This window comes from Montipora capricornis, chromosome 6 (genome assembly GCF_036669925.1).
Source record: "Montipora capricornis isolate CH-2021 chromosome 6, ASM3666992v2, whole genome shotgun sequence".
Classification (NCBI taxonomy): Eukaryota; Metazoa; Cnidaria; class Anthozoa; order Scleractinia; family Acroporidae; genus Montipora; species Montipora capricornis.
Window position 1 is genome coordinate 66,962,935 of NC_090888.1, and position 20,000 is coordinate 66,982,934.

The 20,000-nt window shown below is 38.4% G+C and overlaps 3 long non-coding RNA genes across 3 annotated transcripts in view; all 3 read right to left on the reverse strand.

The window, feature by feature from the left end:
- Positions 1 to 10,887, reverse strand: part of LOC138050768 (uncharacterized) — a 25,025-nt gene extending 14,138 nt beyond the window's left edge. Inside the window, exon 1 of the long non-coding RNA XR_011132696.1 lies at positions 10,692 to 10,887. This is a non-coding gene — a long non-coding RNA (uncharacterized lncRNA). The remainder of the gene's footprint in view (positions 1 to 10,691) is intronic.
- Positions 2,094 to 6,536, reverse strand: LOC138052960 (uncharacterized). Its single transcript, XR_011133184.1, has 2 exons — positions 5,708 to 6,536; positions 2,094 to 5,260 (listed from the first exon to the last, which is right to left on the reverse strand). It is a non-coding gene; the product is annotated as an uncharacterized lncRNA (long non-coding RNA).
- Positions 10,888 to 12,518: 1,631 nt separating the features above from the next.
- LOC138050769 (uncharacterized) lies at positions 12,519 to 13,191 on the reverse strand. The gene is made up of 3 exons (XR_011132697.1): positions 13,082 to 13,191; positions 12,939 to 12,986; positions 12,519 to 12,817 (listed from the first exon to the last, which is right to left on the reverse strand). It is a non-coding gene; the product is annotated as an uncharacterized lncRNA (long non-coding RNA).
- Between the last annotated feature and the right edge of the window lie 6,809 nt (positions 13,192 to 20,000).

The window sequence follows — 20,000 nt, forward strand, 5'->3', positions numbered from 1 at the left end:
GAAGCCATCCTTCGGAAATTCCAGTCGGTCCTGGAAGCTTTGTCATTGGCATTATGGTGGTATCGAAAAGAAACATCCTTGATGTACGACGCATTTTAAGCCAACAGAAAAAAAAAAATCAATATAGACATTTTGGCTCCTTCCACCCACCAGGAGTAGGGAAAGGCTTTGTAAAAAGATAAGCCCAATAAGTACTAAGAACACTGATCCCTTCTCGAAAGGCATTCGAAGAGAATAGATGCAACTTCAAGTCCCGCCTATGCGAAAGGGGCTATCCGCATCTGTTCACAGAACAAATCCTCTCTGAAGTGAATTACAGGGACAGAAAAAGAAGACGCACAAAAGAAATTACTGCCCTTTGTCACGTAATACCATTTATCAGTGCGTAACTTAAAAATAATATTGATGGCCCACTGGCATTTGATAGAAAATCAACCACGACTTTGGGAAATAAACAGAAACCTCCCATTATCTCATATAGGAGAAAAAAAAATCCCAAAAAAAGACATACTCGTACTCGGGTCACCTTTAAATGCCATGTAAACAGTGTAAAGACAATGACATGATATTCAAACCACGGGCAGATGTAGTGAGAACTATTACTAGTAATTAAACAAATGACTCACATCGAAACTTTCGAGGGCCAATAAAAAGAGAAAAGGCAAGAAAAAATTTGTTCCATGAAGCAAAAGTAATTTCTGCTTCGGGTGACCACCAAAAGTCACGTACCACTTTGTCTTCTGACACAATTTCATTGGCTTTATGAAAAAAAGTACTTTTAAAACGCTTCACCATGATTAATTTTGGGTAGAGCGTCAAGGTATAATTGGTTTGGGCTCAAAAGGAAAGCCTGTGGTTAATACAGCACTAAACGCTATTTAGCCCCCGAAGTAAGAAGTGAATGCCGTTACAGCTTTGCCAGTGACATTTTTTTTTATTGGAACGAATGCTAAAGGCGGTATCCTCCCGGGTATTCTGAACGATGGGGTCTTATCGAAGAGTCGGAACACCGGTAAAAGATTCTACAACAGAAAGGCCTTGGGAGAGACCTAGCCCAGAGATTTCTACGAATACGATTACTGAAGTAAGATGTTAGGATCGGAAATCAAAGTACATAGTTCCGAGGTAAGCAGCGAAAGGAAGTGCGAATTGTCCTAAAATTCGGTGCACGTTTTATCTAGCATCGGTCTACCGTGTAGCAAATTGAATTGATTGATACCCATGCACTGTTTTAGAGATATCTTTGAGTAATTGATTAGTTAATAATCAATAGATAGGGACAAATCCACGGAAAAGGAATCACCAAAAGACTTTCAGCGCTTCTTGGTTAAAATTTGAGGGGCTTTATTAAGCGGACACTTTTTAATAATATGTTCTATATGAAGTAATTTTTGGTATATTTTGAATGATTTTGAATATATTTGGATTTTAATGAAATTACTGTAGTTTTCTTCTTTTTTTTTAACATTGTGACTGAAAATCCCTGTTGAAGGGAGTCTCAATAAAGTATGTATGTATGTATTACCGGCATAATGAAACAATTAACCATCAAGAACAAGTTCACGCTTCAATAATCCGGCATGTGTGAAATAAGCGAGTTCAGAGTTTCAAAAAACTGCGCGCGTCGGGATAAAAGCAAGCACATTAAAAAAAAAAGAGAAAATATTTCTAATGCAAATTCTTGCAGCTATTTACGATAACAAAAATGACAATTATATACTTGTTTTTATCCTGAGGCACACATTCGTTTCTTAAAACTCCGAACTGGCTTCAGGACGAGCTCAGTGTTCTTCATTAAAAAGTTTTGGTTGTTTTGGTGGAAATTGCTTTTTTTGCCGTCGCAGGTGTATGTATGGGGCAACTGGGGTGAAATCCGAGAAACAGCAACGGAACGGGCCAAAAAAAGGTTGTTGCGGTTCCTTTGATTTTCCCCTGATACCGTCATCAGGAGCATTTCTAGGTTACTTCCACTTCAGTTCGAGTGAAATCCATGGCCTTCTATATGTTCTCTCCCTGGTTAGTTCCTGTTCCTTTACACTTTCACCACTTTAATATTTGATCAGTTAAATGTTAGCCTTTAAAAAATACATATATTGAAGGAACTTTTTTTTAATGGTCTGTCTTGACTCCAGCAAATATAAAGTGATGACCCTTTGGCCTACTATTCATAATATTTTTGTTTTAACTAGTGGACTGAACAAGATATAAGGGATGCAAATCGTGCATTTACAAACGTTTCTATTACTAGCCTTTAAAAAATAAACGATAAGATCCCTGCGCCGGAATTTATTACTGACTTCTACTCAGGTACTTATTGCAGCTAGCACAACCCCACACAGATACCTCAATTTGAAAAAAAAAAAGGCAGAAACGATAAACACCTTGAGAAAAATGATACATAGCTTCCAGAGAGTGGACAAACTTTCTACAGATGCGCAAGATGTACATACATTTAGATATTTTACCCAGAAAAATATCGCATTGTTACCAGTGGAGTGGCATATTCCTACAACAATACAGATAGACTTACTTAACAATATCGCAAATTCAGTCGGGTAATGGCATTTCAATTTTTCCAAGTATAACTAGTTCCTAATTCTTAGATGCCCAAATCAATACACATTTTGAACTTTTCTCAAGGAAACATCGTTGTTATTTCGGACCCATGTACTTTGAGTTAAGTCATCACCTAGTCATCGCATTAGTTGACTAAGGCAGATCTTCTATACCCAAAAGCTTCAAAACAATTAAAGAGGCACTGTCATGCAAAATTTGCTGTTTTTATGTTAAAAATGGGTAAAAATCTCTCTTACTACTTTAGCTCACATATACAACATTCCTGACAACCCACTGACAAGATATGAAATATATTTATGGCACAAAGAGCTATCTATTCATATTTAGTTTTTGACCACTTCTGAAAATACGGTCTCCAAACTTAAAAATAAAACTGGCCAGCTTTTTTCAAGTTTTAATCCATTCCATCCTTCACTCCATCCTTGGATGCAAACAACAAAGAATGGACTCAGTGCACTTCAGTGGCTATTGGCAACAAAACTACAGCATTATTTTACGGTATTCATTCTTGCAAAGACGTCCTTTAGTGTTTTGACGTTTGAATACAATAGCGTGACAGAACTTTAAGCTTCATAGAAAACAGCGCAGGAGTAAATATGATCGCTTCAGTAAAGCAAGGCCTAATAATATTGTCTTCGCTATAATGAAAGACTGGGTTATACTGTACTCATGGGTGTGCCACCTAAAGTACAGCCTAATAATATTATCTTGACTCTAACAAAACACTGGGTTATACTGTACTCATGGGTGTGCCACCTAAAGTACAGCCTAATAATATTATCTTGACTCTAACAAAACACTGGGTTATACTGTACTTATGGGTGTGCCACCTAAAGTACAGCCTAATAATATTATCTTGACTCTAACAAAACACTGGGTTATACTGTACTCATGGGTGTGCCAACTAAAGTACAGCCTAATAATATTATCTTGACTCTAACAAAACACTGGGTTATACTGTACTCATGGGTGTGCCACCTAAAGTACAGCCTAATAATATTATCTTGACTCTAACAAAACACTGGGTTATACTGTACTTATGGGTGTGCCACCTAAAGTACAGCCTAATAATATTATCTTGACTCTAACAAAACACTGGGTTATACTGTACTCATGGGTGTGCCACCTAAAGTACAGCCTAATAATATTATCTTGACTCTAACAAAACACTGGGTTATACTGTACTCATGGGTGTGCCACCTAAAGTACAGCCTAATAATATTATCTTGACTCTAACAAAACACTGGGTTATACTGTACTTATGGGTGTGCCACCTAAAGTACAGCCTAATAATATTATCTTGACTCTAACAAAACACTGGGTTATACTGCACGCATGGGTGTGCCACCTAAAGTGCAGCCTAATAATATTATCTTGACTCTAACAAAACACTGGGTTATACTGTACTTATGGGTGTGCCACCTAAAGTACAGCCTAATAATATTATCTTGACTCTAACAAAACACTGGGTTATACTGTACTTGTGGGTGTGCCACCTAAAGTACAGCCTAATAATATTATCTTGACTCTAACAAAACACTGGGTTATACTGTACTTATGGGTGTGCCACCTAAAGTACAGCCTAATAATATTATCTTGACTCTAACAAAACACTGGGTTATACTGTACTCATGGGTGTGCCACCTAAAGTACAGCCTAATAATATTATCTTGACTCTAACAAAACACTGGGTTATACTGTACTCATGGGTGTGCCACCTAAAGTACAGCCTAATAATATTATCTTGACTCTAACAAAACACTGGGTTATACTGTACTCATGGGTGTGCCACCTAAAGTACAGCCTAATAATATTATCTTGACTCTAACAAAACACTGGGTTATACTGTACTTATGGGTGTGCCACCTAAAGTACAGCCTAATAATATTATCTTGACTCTAACAAAACACTGGGTTATACTGCACGCATGGGTGTGCCACCTAAAGTGCAGCCTAGTAATATTATCTTGGCTCTTACTGAAGACTGGTTTATACTGTACTCATGGGTGTGCCACCTAAAGTACCGTCTAATAATATTATCTTGACTGTAACAAAACACTGGGTTATACTGTACTCATGGGTGTGCCACCTAAAGTACAGTCTAATAATATTATCTTGACTCTAACAAAACACTGGGTTATACTGTACTTGTGGGTGTGCCACCTAAAGTACAGCCTAATAATATTATCTTGACTCTAACAAAACACTGGGTTATGCTTTACTCATGGGTGTGCCACCTAAAGTACAGCCTAATAATATTATCTTGACTCTAACAAAACACAGGGTTATACTGTACTCATGGGTGTGCCACCTAAAGTACAGTCTAGTAACATTATCTTGGCTCTTTAAAAGTCTCAAACAAACCAACATTATTGTACTTACAAACACAATATGTTCCTAAAGTGTACTCCGACCAATTATCTTTGGGCTACACTTAGCTAATCAAAGATAAAATTTAAAAATGAATTTCCAATAAATGTACATTTGGAGACAACATAAATTAGATAAGAATTCAGTTAACACAAATTCTAATTATCATCGACATGGATCTGGCAAGAAGTAACTGTTTAAAATTAAAGTCTTGGATGTATTCAGATCCTGAAAAGGCTTCTTGAACTTGGATAGTGGCAGAGAAAGTTCTGCAATTTCCTCAAGGTGCTCGAGTATTCGAAACTCAGTTAGACCTGAAATAACAATAGTGAGAATGAAAATGATAATACCGGTAATAATAATAATAATAATAATAATAATAATAATAATAATAATAATAATAACAATAATAATAATAATAATAAACATCACATTCAGTTTTGAGGGGAAAGAATTTAAGTCAATATTTGTTGTATTAAATAAATTATTGTCATAATTAATGTCATAATTAATTAATTGTTATCATAATAATAATAATAATAATAATAACAATAATAAGAATAATAATAGTTGAGGGGAAAGAATTTGAGTCAACATCTGGTGTATAAAATAATTTTTAAATGTAAAGAAACAAACCAAGCAAAACAAATACAATGAAACATGTAAACATAAATATTATGCTTGAATTTTTAAAGAAATCATGGCCAAATTACTAAAGTAACATAAACTTGATCAATTCTTAGTGTTTTATATATTCTTACCCCTGTTCGTTCAAGCCCTGTGATGTTAATCACTCACTGCCATGTTTTAGAGGAGACCCTTCCCTTCGCCTAAAAGTGGACAAGCTTCCAGTCAGGTACTCTCATGCTCTCCTCGTATCTTGAACGTGTGCCATCTCCAACAAGTTCCTTCACGGCCCTCTTTAACCCTCTTTTACCCACTTTTTACAGAAACGTCCTCCACGATTTCATTGATGGCCTTGGCTTCGATTCTGGGTCGCCAAATACACACATTGAAAGCACCATTAGCCAAATTTCCTCTCTGTTTGTTGCACACGTCATCAAAATTCTTCTTTATGGGATTACTTCGCTGCTCCATGAGCAAAACCTTCTCAGGCGTGTCTGAATCGTGCATTTCAAATGACGAAAGCGACAATTTGCTCGGCGGGGTTGAGGGCATTTGAATCCAAACATCGAGAAGCAAGTGGTCGTTCGGAGGTTGCTTGATAATCAAGTCCAATGAGTTCAAAAAGTCTCGCAACTGCGAGAAAAACTCATCCGGATCTTCGATTGTTGAGTGTATTCTGGCGAAGAAAAACGGATATCAGTCAAGAGGACGAATAGACAATTTCCATTCCATTCGATCGACGAACGACCATCTTGCAAACGAAGATCCTCTGGAAAACTTCAAGCGACAAGTGCCGATCGTTTACATCGCGTCGGAGTCGAGGTTGAGAACATACCAGTAGCAATGATGACTCTAAGTCATCACTTACGCGAGTAAATGTTTTTTTTTTTGGCGCACTCTTCCTCAAAACTAAATTTTTGGGTGCGCCACAAGTTGAAATACGAAACTGAAGAGAACATGTGATTAAATAAATGGCCTATTGAATGAATACAGTAACGAGCCATAACATAATCCATACCACTTTAATTAAGCAGCGTTGAAAACTTATCTCATTAATCCGTGACACATTTAATGAAATTATCACACCTACAAGGGGAGAGCACAGTGTGAACAATACTTGCAGTGCAAAGCTTTTGTGTCTTCTCATGACATCACAAATCACTGAAATCAGTAAAATGTCAGTTTCCACTGAAAAGACAAGTTTTTTTTCGACGACAAATTTATCTTTAAGGTTTTCATTGTTACTACCCTAAAGGAGGCTCTAAGGCAGCAAATAGGCCGGGGAAAAGTCGACAGGTGAGGCAAGCCGAGTGCAAAGTTATTTCTCCATCTTGCTTACCGGCTGAACTATTGCACAGTTTTAAAAGCGACAATGGGTTAAAGCGTGAATTATAATGTCTTAGGTCAAGAAGTATGCATTTGGAAGGTTTGCTGCTCATGATCTGTTTATTGCACATGTAAGCTGCTATTAAAACTTTATACTGAAGATAATTGTCACACCTTTAATAAAATTTCCAATGGGCTCCTTTATTCTCAATTCGACATTCCTCGTTTTCAAAATTTCTATTGTAGGGATTCCCCGTTCCCCGCTCCTCGATTCCCAGGTTCTAAATTTAAAGAAAACCTTTAAATTTTTTCTAGTTTCTTATGTCGCATTTTCTATCTCGCATTTTCTAGTTTTTTAACTCGCATTTTCCAGTTTTTATCTCGTATTTTCTATCTCGCATTTTCTAGTTTTTTTTATCTCGCATTTTCTAGTTTTTTATCTCGCATTTTCTATCTCGCATTTTCTAGTTTTTTTTTTAATCTCGCATTGTCTACTTTTTTTATCTCGCATTTACAGTTTTTTTTTTCTCCACCCGGGATTATCTCGTATTTACCCTACAGGCTTCCGTATGATCTGACTTGGAATTTTGACACATTTATTATGTTTTCAAGAAAGCCAATTACCGCCTGTACGCCGTCCAAGTGCCGCGACAAATTTACATGGGTACTCGCTCAGGTCAGGTAGTACTGACGAATTTAGTTACGAGAAAAGCCAAGGCCAAGAGGTTACGAGACTTTGTCTCGGTTAAATACGCTTGAGACTAGGGCTACATTGACTATTGGAACCATATTCACGTGTGATCAATATATTTATGTATATGTATTTTGTATTTATGCAGCTACAATGTATAATTCAGTGCTATGAACTGCAAGACATTGCTATCTTCCTTGCCTTATCAATCGTGATTCATCACATTCCTAATACGTAGGTCTGCAGAATCTTAATTAGAAACCAAAACAATCCAGGTTAATATGGTGCTGAACAAAGAAAAGGACATGTCGGTTTTTTTGTTTTTTGCATTTAACAATTGAAGTCTTTCGTACATTCTTAACACCGGTGTCAGTTTGTTAATTGCATGAAAAAGGTACTTCCCTCTAGTTAAACGCCTTTAAACTAAAATGCGGTGTCCCAATTTGGGAAAATTCAGAACAAATACTGAGAATCACCTGAAATATGGCTGCTTTCTCCGTGTAAAATGAAAACCTGTCTCGGAGAATAGCTTTTGTTTAATGCAGGTTTTGAAGTTCCATCAGAAATTAGTGTAAAATTGGCCGAAAATGAAACTTTGATTTTCTACGGAAATTCATAATTACCACTTAATTCCAAAGAATATTCTTGTAGTTTACTCTGAATCTTAAAATAATGTTAAAACTTACAGGGAAAGTTTCCCCGTTTGCAAGGAATCACAAACGTTTTCCGAGCAAAATCTTATTCTTTACTTGAACTTTATTCTAATGTCTGAGCCACGTATGAGAACCCAAATGATCTTCTGAATTTCTTGTCTAGGGAGGCTCCGTCGTAGAAAACGGGGAAAGGATTCACTAAATAACATAGGAGAGGATTCAGAATTTCTGATCCCCTACAAAAAACGGGGGAGGATTCAGGATTTCCGATCCCCCACAACAACACAAGAGAGCATTCAGAATTTCTGATCCCCAACAAAAACACAGGAAATGATTCAGAATTTCTTATCCCACGCAACAACACTGGAGAGAATTCAGAATTTCTAATCCCCCACAACAAGACAGGAAAGGATTCAGAATTTAAGGGGCCACGGCAATTTGCGCAAGCTGTTGTGGCGCTCTGTCAGCTTGACTGGCAAAGTTAATAAATTAAATTAAATTAAAATTTCTGATCTCCCACAACCACACTGGAGATAATTCGGAATTTCTGATCCCCCACAAAAACACAGGAAAGGATTCAGAATTTCTGATACCTCACAACAACACAGGAGAGAATTCGGAATTTCTGATACCTCACCACAACACAGGAGAGAATTCAGAATTTCTGATCCCCCACAACGACACAGGAGAGAGTTCAGAATTACTGAACCTCCACAAAAACAAGGAGCAGAATTTTTCATTCCCCCAAGAACGTAGTTCGAAGACGATTCAGAACATCTCGTCACTCAAACGACCTGAGAGACGATTTTTAGTTTTTTCTTTCTCGCCCCATAGCGTGCAGTGAAATGTCATAGAATCTGACGATATTAAAGTCAAAGAGTAGAGCAAGGACCGATTATTCAACCACATACCCACCCGGTATTCAATAGCAAGTATTACAACCGATGCAGGAACATTTCATCATTGTAGGTCTTATTTCTTGCAGACCGCCTGAACTTTGTCTGATCAATATTTTCAATATTTAATATTTACTACATGATTCAATTTAAATTGTGCGTAATATCAGTTTCGAAAATATTTGAGTTTAGAAGTAGACAATGATGGTTTCAGTTGAACTAAACCCATTTTCAATACAAGTAAAACCCGCAAGTGGGTTTGAAACATGCATGTCTCCTTCAAATTCAAAAGTTTTCCTTACTTTTGTAAGAGCTCTTTCTTGTAGGTTGGCCATTAGAAAATATACCATGTTCAAGGGCACCCAACGAGCTCTTACAAAAGTTCGAGGAGAATCGTGAGTCAAACTGTTCTAAGAATTTCGGTTCTACGTTGCCAAGCAGCTACAGATTTTTACACTAAAACATCTCCCTAAAAGATTCGCAACCAGGGAAAAGTAGTCCCTTTCGTTTTCGGAAGGGATAATTTTTGCAATTTTTGGTACTTAAAAAGGTCACCTGGCAGTTTCTGATCAAGGGCACCCAATGAGCAAATTCAGCCAAAAGCCTTTGAGAGATATTTCTAGGCCCCTTGAAATGTTTAAAGACTGTCTAAAGAGATGTTTTTATCACCTAGAAGAATTTGATCTGCTCGGATATCTTAGCTGAAAATTGATGTGTCCGAAAAATTTAGGTAATGGGTTTTTAATTTGCTAGCTGGACGTTACCTTCATAAAACTTCCTAGCAAACCATTTGCTCATCCGAAACTGCTGGGTGACCTTTTTAAGTGCAAAAATTGCAAAAATATCCTTTCCGAAAACGTAATGGACTACTTTTCCCTTGTTGCGAATCTTTTTGGTGATGTTTTAGTAAAGAAATCTATAGCTGTTTGGCAACGTAGAGCCGAAATTCTTAGAGCAGTTTTACTCTCCCGAACACATATTTCAGTGAATGTTATCGTTAGGTGCCCCTGTCGGATGAGCAAATGATTGGGTTTGGAACTCCTTATAAGGAAACGTTCAGCTAGCAATTTCTGAAATAAAGAGTATCGTTCCCTAAAATTCAAGGTGATAAAAACATCTCTTTAGATAGTCTTTATACATTACAAGGAGCAAAGAAATGTCTCTTAAAGGCTTTTGGCTTAATGGGCTCGTTGGGTGCCCTTGCATATTATAGTTTTCTTAACGGGTTCCATACACAGATTACCTCCATACACACAGAGTGCCGGATGAAGAACAAGCTTATTCTCAACAGTCTACTTTAACTGTGTAACCTATCACGTACTGCAAATCAAAATTACAGCAGCCGTAAATTTAAAATGTATATATTTCGGTTACATAAGAGTAACTACTTGTATGAGACAAGAAAGTTCGTAACTGCCCACTGAAACCGTAAGATTATAGACTGCATGTACAACTGAGCTTATTAGCCCGGTCTAAACGATAATTTACGAGAATTCTACTTTACAACCTCAACAAGACTTAGAAATTAAACCTGGAATGCAAGGCACAGTACCGTAATTAAGAATTCTTGACGGGAGTGTTGTGAAGCATATCAGCGCCTGGGCTTGAGCAACGATCTTTGGAACTGTCGTCAAATACTTCAAAGAAGAGATCATAATTGCTTGGGGTTTCCATGCGAGACATTTGAATGAGGGACTCCCAGAATCCGTTAAAAGATGTGAGTTGCATCGTGTTCTAGTTCAGTTAGTCACAAGAGAACACTGAAGAGGGAAATTTGATAGCCAGTCACTGATTCTGCTCACATTGTGTGACCGCCGATTTCTCAGGAGTTATCCGGCTGAAAACACCTTGAACAGCAGGAAAAATCCAACGGAAACGTAGAGATCAGTTGGGGAGAATACTTCATTTATCAATTGGGAAACAAGAAAAGTCGTTGTCTCCTAAGGGCGAACAGATTCTGCAGTGGGCATGTGTGGAGTTTGTGCGATATTTAACAACGCAAAGTACCGTTGCACACTACCGACTCAAAGAAGACATCCATCAAGGATAAACTTTGAAGTATTTAGATTCAGTTATGGCAGAGTTGAATTTTCAGGAATAACGTTGCTCTGAAGCAAAAAATTAAGGGTGGTCACAGCCAGAATTACTCGGATTTCTTTTAGGAGTGACAGTCAAAGTACAGTCCGACAAAATGATGATCAAGGCCAATAACAACCTTAGTTGCTTTTTTTAAATTTTACTATTGAAGTATTATGCTTACATTAAGCCTGTCTGTTTTGCACTGCACCTAGCTGCAGAATACCGGATCACTAATATGTACAGTGCTGCGACGTTCATGAGAGCTTATTGTTTTTATCGCGTTGCTCGCTGTGAATGAGAGCGTGCTTGGTCAGTTCAGAGTTTAATATATACCGTAACGAACAAAAATTTTGTTCAAACGCTTATTTATTTGAGTAATATTGAAGCATTTAATACTCGATGACCTACCTTCCTCAAAACAAAGATAAGTTCATCTGAATGTATTATATTTGACAGTTATGATAAAATATCGGGCGACATTATTTGGAATCTCTCTACTGGGAAGGAAAGCACGAAATTGAACATTTTGACGGAATTGAAAAAATTGACGTGTTGTTCCTCATGAACTAAACTGAACACTTACTTTTCTCGTTATAATTGGCCAAAACCTTTCGGAAAGTAAAAATATATACGTCAGCAACAAATACTAATACCGTTTTGAATTTTTCCGAATTGGAACGGCACCAAATTTTACTGAGCGACACCCAACGACGGGATCTCTCGGAAGTCCTTAGATTTGCTTTAATTAAATGTTTGCTACAGTGCTTTACAAGCTCCGGTTTAGTGAGTTTGGGTCTGCCCTACAAAATATTTATCTGTTCGGATGTCCTAGGGGAACATCAAGTCTGTAGAAATTTCTAAGTGGCTTTTTAGTCACTTCCGAAAGTTTTAGCAATCGCTACAGCTCAAATCGAAAACGCTCTAGATTACGTAGTTATCCTTTTTTCCACGAAGATTTTAGAAGACGTTGTCTTAAATATGGAACTCGTTGGCGCATGGCACAGTTGAGAGCTAATCGTGAAATGATCAGTTAGTGTGCATTTTACAAGAACAGCGAATGGAAAGAGCAAAAGGACTTGTCAAAAGGTAGACTTTCTTTTAATACAAAATAGTTCATTGGAATATTATGGGTTGTCACTGTGTGCCACGGTGTTTTTACCGTCACGAACTGTAACGGAACTTTTGCCATTCGCTCAAACTGAGCGAATGGCAAAAGCAAAGGGACTTCTTGAGCTTTCTTGGAACCTAATGGGTTGTTATTGAGCCATCATTAACCACTTCAAACTCACCAAATGGACTGTACAGTTTTAATGATCCTGATATTGTTCCATTCTCGTTCACGTGCAGAAACAACCCAACCCGACTTAACAGTGTCACTTTTTCGAAGTTTGTTGGGGATCTTGTCAAATTCACCCAACTTCTTTGCAATATGTGTTTCTTTGGTCTTTTAGTTTTTGGTTTCTGCCTATGGTTCTTTGGAATTCGAAGGTGACTAGTTCCTGAAGACTCTGTCATATTTTGGGAGGGCGACGTGTTAGCAGTGTCATTCTCGCCTCTAACTCCGTGCAATAAGGTCCAGCTCCAAACGATAAAGATCGGCTGGAAATACACCAGACATCAGAAAAAGACACACAAATTACTCATCTTACATACAATAACAAACAATTGGGAATCCTTATCATGTCTTCAAAAATCAATTAAGATTGAAGACGTCCCTTACCACAGAGTATAAACTTCTCATCCTGCTGTGAGAGGTAATCAGATTTTCCTAAACCAAAGAAAAACAGGAAAGATGATAACACTGTGAAACGTAGCAACTGAGTTATGATAAAGTTTTTAGTGTTGAAGCCAAACTTCACTAACTTTTATCGAACGGAGTATTATCTCGAAAATGGACAAACAATAAAAGAAACTTTATGGCTCTCTCTTCCTTATGTCTATAGATTTCGATTTTACGGTTTGTTTCATGCTTGCGCCGCTTTTCAGCAGACAGGAATTCGTCCGATTTTGTGAGCCCCTATCAGGTTATAAGTGAGTATGTCTTAATCGGATATAGTGTCTTTGACAACTAAGCACGACTTCAGTAATATATATATACGACCTTGCATTCCTTCTTAAACTGGTCATTTTTTCATACTTTTTGTAGAATCCGGGTTCTGTATTCGGACACCTCAATTGCTCAGGAGCCCTAAGGGGTTTTAAGGGATGTAGTAATCAATGAGCCTTTGCTTCCTCGTTTTGATATTAATTACTGCTGTGCGTGATTTTTTTTTTTGGTATTCATATCTTCTCGAATAATTATTTCAATTTCTCGCGATTCTAAAGTGATCCAGATTTTCGCGTCGGAAAGACTGAAAAAACATGCCTTTTCTCCTTTTGATATTCATTATTGCAGCGCTTTTTTTTTGTTAATTGTTCACTCAATTAACTTGGGGTTCGAGCATACTGAAAAGGGAACCTCTGCAAGCTCCAAAACACCGAACAGTTCCGTTATCTCGGCGCTCAAATCCGGTTCGATAACAACGACACCGGTGACGCAGAAATCAACACGCGTATTGAACAAGCTAAGGCCAAATTTGTATCCAGAAAAAGATTCTTCTGCAATTACAAAATCAGGCTTGCTACAAGAAACCTATTCTTTAACGCCGAAGTGAGGTCCCGTCTCACCTACGGCTGCCAATGCTGGACAATTACCAGCGCGAAACTTTGACAGAATCGACGCTGTGTACAACCAAGTTCTCCGTTCGATGATTCGAAACGGTTGGGCCCGCGCTAGAAGCGCAAAGTGATAATGACGAGAATATCCGGTTCAAATGGTCAACCAAGAAAATCCACGCTGTTTGCACTACCATTCCAGTATCAGACTTCGTAAAATCAGTGCAAAGGAAATATCTCGGTCACCTAATTCGCTGCCCGGACAATCAAGCCCGAAAACAGTCACTATTCATGCTAGATAAGCGTGGTTTCTACCAGAAAATTCCACTAATTCAACAGGTTTCGAAGACTCAAAACATTGAGAAGGACCGATTATTTAAAGATGACGTGAACCGGCGATATTGCGGGATTCCCGTCCCGATGGATCTGGAAAGATTCGATAGGCTAAAACAATGAATGAACAAGAGATTATGAAGGTGTCAAACCTGGGTGGAGAACTCAACTGGTTTTATTTACTGCATTTGCAAACAAGGAACGAAGTGAAAAACTAAGTTGTGTAATTGTGTAACCGCTTACTCGTGGCCTGAAGTGACTATTACAGAAGGTAAGAGAAGTAATCCCTCATACTGGCCCTATTCCCATCGTAATCCCTGTTAAGTTATTTTTAGATCTCCTGCGAGATCCGGTATTCCCACGAGGGTTAACTGATAGCCAATCACATGTCCTCATTTTTACCAATGTTGACAGCTGAGCGAATTCCCACGCAATGATCGCGTCGTTCGCGATTTACCATCAAACAAAAGTGGCGGAGGATGGTGAGACAAACGCGTATATACATTTTGTGGACGAACGTGACTTGTTGACTACAGAGTTAAGCGATTACAATGACTTATGTTTTGAAACCTGTATCTTGGAAGGAACGAGTTATGTAACCGACAGGATTTTGTACAGAATGGCAAATGGAAGACTATAGTCGATAAGTACGATCCCTCTGACTTTAATAAACGCATTCTCGGTTTCCTTTGCGGGATTAAAATATGATGACTTAATTCTTATATGGTGATAAAGTAGACAGATAGAGCTCTACAACGGTACCAAACATGACAGGAAAACTTGAATCAAGCGTCCGATAAAAATTTTTGAACCCGTGTTATCGGATTCAAGTGAATTTGCAAAGCACGTATGTTAAATATAGCTGTCTCCTTAAAAAAAGATTTAACACGGTTTCGTATATGGCACAACCTTGAATGTGGTATCATTGAAAACTACACAATTAAGCGATTTCAGTTATAGATGTTTGAAACCTGCATCTTGAAAGGATCGAGTTTTATAAGCGACAGAATTTTGTAAACATTGGCAATTCGCAGACTACAGTCAACAAGTAATATATCGCTGACTTGGTTAACGCGTTCTTGATTTTCTTCGCGGGATTAAAATCTGACGACTTAATTCTTAGATATTCATAAATTAGACAGATATCAGACATGACAGGAAACTTGAACAGACAGTGCGATAAAAATGTATGAACAAGTGGTATCGCATGGAAGTCAATTTGCAAAGCACGCATGTTAAATATACCTGCATCTTTCAAAATTATTAAACTCGGTTTCGTACATTGGACGTACAGTGTTGAAATTTGTGTCACTGTAAACAACACAGTTAAGCGATTTGAATTATACATGTATATCTTTGCATCTTGTATCTTGAAAGTAACGAGTTTTATAGGCGACAGAATTTTGTACACAATGAAATATCGCGGACTACAGTCACCAAGTAACATATTCCTGACTTGATCAATGCGTTCTCGATTTTCTTAGCGGACTTAAACTATGGTGACTTAATTCTATGACATTCATAAATTAGACAGCTAACGCTTTCAAACAGTACCACACGTGACAGGAAAATTTTAAATGACCGCACGATAAAAATTTTTAAAACCGTAAGATCGGCGGATTGAAGTCAATTTGCAACGCACGCGTAAAATATAGCTCCCTCTTACAAATTATTTAACACGGTTTCCAACATTAAACAAACGTAAAATTGGTATCAGAGTGAATTATACAGTTAACCAATTTCCATGATATAAGATTGCAAACTGTATCTCGACGGGGACGAGTTTTGTATGTTTGAAACCTGTATCTTGCAGACAATGAATTTTATAAGGCCATGAAACTCAATTTTGAAAACGGAGAGTGGCATCGTACAGAATTTGCTGCACTTTCCGTCCTCCGCGAAACTTCCACGTAACGCGCGCGGTAACATTATCCGCGGGAAAATTGATATCATCTAAAAATAACCTAAGAGGGATTACGATGGGAGTAGGGCTAGTATGAGGGATTACTTCTCTTACCTTTATAATCTCTTGGTATTACTAATTAGCTGGTGGCCTGTGAATCACCTTTGAATGATCCGATGTCCACAAATGTGTAGTGAAATTATCTTCCAAATCGTGCGATCTTGACCCTCTTCCTGGCTACGTCACAAGAAACGCTCTGGACACACTGCTACCATTTATCTCCATAATTATTAATACTTCGCTACCATCTGGTCAAATGCCATCTCAATTAAAAGTTGCTAAGTTACGCCCTCTCCTTAAGAAGTCTTCCTTGGATCATACGCAGTTTTCCAACTATCGTCCGGTTTCTAATCTTACTTTTATCAGCTTCTGGACCTCTCCGCAGCTTTCGATACGGTTGATCACGATACTCTTCTTTCTCGTCTTCAAGAGCGCTTTGGAGACAGTGGCAAGCCGTTATTATGGTTTCAATTTTATCTGTCTAGTCGCATGCAGCATGTGTCCGTTGATGGTGGGGCTTCCTTGAAACATGCTCTTCATTGTGGTGTTCTACAAGGTTCAGTTTTGGGACCCATTTTGTACCTTCTTTTTGCTTCTCCTCTTTCCCACATTGTTTACCATTTTTATGCTAATGATTCTCAACTTTACTTGTCCTTTCAGCCAACTATACTTGGTGATAGGGCTTTAGCTGTGTCTAACATCGAGCGTTGTGTACATGAGATTGATCACTGGATGCTGGTTAACCGTCTTAAACTTAACAAGGATAAGGCTGAACTACTTGTGATCTCTGCTAAACATCTACCTAGACCAGTCCTTTAAGAAATCTCTGTTGTTAATGAGACCATCCGGTCTACAAAGAAAGCTAGAAATATTGGTGTCATTTTTGACAATCACTTTCATTTCAACGATCATGTTGCAAGTATTTGCAAATCATTCTTTTATCATCTCCGTAACATCAGCTATATAGGAAAGTACCTGTCATCGACCACTACTGAAACACTTGTTCACGCATTATATCTTCAAAATTCTTTACTGTAGTGTATTAGGTCAGCGGATGAGAGCGTTAGTACATCCGGGAATGTAAGACAACGAGTGTGAATTGTGTAGGTGTTCCTTGCTCGATTAAAGAGATTTGTTTAGACCTTTGCAGCTCGCCTAAGTGGGTCTGATATCCTTCAAATTGGCGACAAGGATGGCGAATTCAGTAGAAAGAGCGCTGCCTCCTTTAGATTTGACAGGGTCGCCGCCTCAGGTCGCGGAACGCTGACGACAGTGGAAACGATCGTACCAGCATTACATCGATGGCAAGGGAATTACGAACGCTACCCGCAAAAAAAACTCAATTGCGTTATGCCCCAACTTGCCCTTAATTTATGCACGCCCCCTTCTTTTGTCTTGTTCATTGCTGACGTCATTTGATGACTACCTGTCAAATCTGGTCTGAATAATATTGTTTGCAAATTTCTGACCCTTTTAACGCGGGTAGGGGGGGGGGGGGGGGGGCTGGTGGAATTTGGGGGGGTGTAATTTGAAAATTGTATGACCCCCCCCAATTTCCGATTTTTTTCTCCTGCCCCCCCCCCCCCCTCATCAGAGTAATTTTTTGGAAGGCCCCCCCCCTTGAATAAAAAATACATATGGTGTTAAAAGTTACTGCAGCATTAAAATTTCGTTTTGTTACATTTCACATAATTTATTGAAAAAAACCTGAAAGCTAGAAAGCTGCTTTTAACAAATCACTCAAAAGAATGAAAAGTCAATTTCTGCTCTTCTTGTTACAGCTCGTCCTGAGCGTGTTGTAGGTGGCCGCTCGTCTGCGTATTCCTCATCTGAGGCGATAAAAGCAAGAACGACATCATTTGAGTCGTCTTCAGAGTCAGGGGCATCACTGTTGTAGTCATCATCAGTTTCCTCTCCCTCACTGCTTTCATCACTGCTGTTTAGTTGACCTGATTCATTCCTGCCTCCCACTTCGGCTTGTCCAGTTCTGAGAGTATTCATTCGCAAGAATTTGTAAAATCTCTTTTCCTATTTTTAATCTAATTTTTTCGTCCAACCCCCCCTTTTCCTTCATTTTTTTTCGGCTGGCCCCCCCTTTCAAGCCAATTTTTTTTTAGTGTCCCCCCCCCCCCCCAAATCCCACCAGCCCTCCCTTTCTCATAGAAAATGAACGGTCCCTAAGCCGCAGCTACACGAGGGATTTTTTGCTCGCGCCAGTGATACATATGTACGATGCGATGAAAATCGCAAGTGTTGCCACCCTTACTAGGCTCGATTTCCAGGAAGGAAGGAACGCGGGCTCCCAAAACGGCTGGAAATCGAGCCTACCCTTGAACTGACGACGCGACAGCTGAAAAAATCGCAGAAAAAAAATCACGAGAAATTCAACTTATTCAATTTCTCATTCAATATCGCGTCGCCAGTTCAAGGGTGGCTACACCTTGCGATTTTCATCGATCGCTGGCGACGCAACAAAATTTGAAAAAATCGCATCAACGGCGCGAGCAAAAAATCGCTCGTGTAGCTGTGGCTTTAAAGAAAAGATTAATATTAAAAATATTCCCTAGATCTGGGAAATTTGCTTGAATTCAGTTGACCTAATTATTGATAAGGGAGGACTTTACATAATGTGATTTCATAAACAAGATAAGAATTCCCTGTAATTTGCATCATACGATTTAATAGTCTCCTGTATCCAAAAAATTCTTGCAAACTCGTAATAGAATACAAAATAATTTAATTTACAAATTCAAGAGGCATCAAAGAAACGGTTTGCAGCATTAATTTTTTCACAAAACTTTGTTGTATTCTTCAGACAAGCTTAGCCTCACAATCAAATAATTATTGTCTTTGATATGCTATCAAACATCACATGACCTGATGCACAAAAATAAAATACCGCGAATCACCAGCCACTTATGTTATATACTTATTGATATTATAAGCTTAAATGGATTGTCTTCATTATCGGAAGAGATTTTTTCGTCGAGCACTTCAACAGACACTTCGCTTGAACTGATTAGAGTGTCTGGTAATGTAAAGAGACAATTCAGAACAGGTTTTAAAAAAATAACATCCACTTGCTCTTGGAAACAACTTTTAAAGAGCCTCTTAATTACCAGAGGTGGCATTCTCATCGAATAGTTCAAATATATTGGCCACAGCGAAGATTTCTGGTTTATCGTGAATTATCCCTTGATGGGTGTGCTGTATGAGAATTGGCAGGACAATGTAGAGTTTAAACTATCTTCAAATACCTCAACTGAATCAATTGATAAATCGTGACTACTCGACGTCTCTATTTTGGACCTGGTTTTGGACAAAAAGAAGATTTCGATTCCGAAATCAAGTGTAGTAACGCGATGTCTGAGTCGTTAAGGGCGTCAGTGCGACTTTTGTTTGTCTTTGAAATCCGGCAAACTTTCAAAATCAGGCCCCAGTTGTTCGAACGATGGATAGCGCTATCCGCCGGATAAATCACTATCCATTGGATAACTCAATCGGTTTTGCTAGTGACGGTTTATCCGCTGGATAGTGATTCATCCGGTCGATAGCGCTATCCATCATTTGAACAACTGGGGCCAGGACGTTTCTGCTTTGTTGTATCGGGAAAATAATAAATCAACGGCTAAATTGAAGAATACCCCGCAACTTATTTGCATTTTATTGAAAAAGAATAAGCTCTATTGTATTCCAGCTCGTTCTTCAAAGGATGCCGCCTGGGGGAAACAATAGTGGTGAGGTGTTGCGGGGTTTGTTCGTTTGTTATTTACTTGTTCTTCGAGCAGGTTGAAGTATTGGCAGCTATTCAGCTGATGTGGACCTGCTATA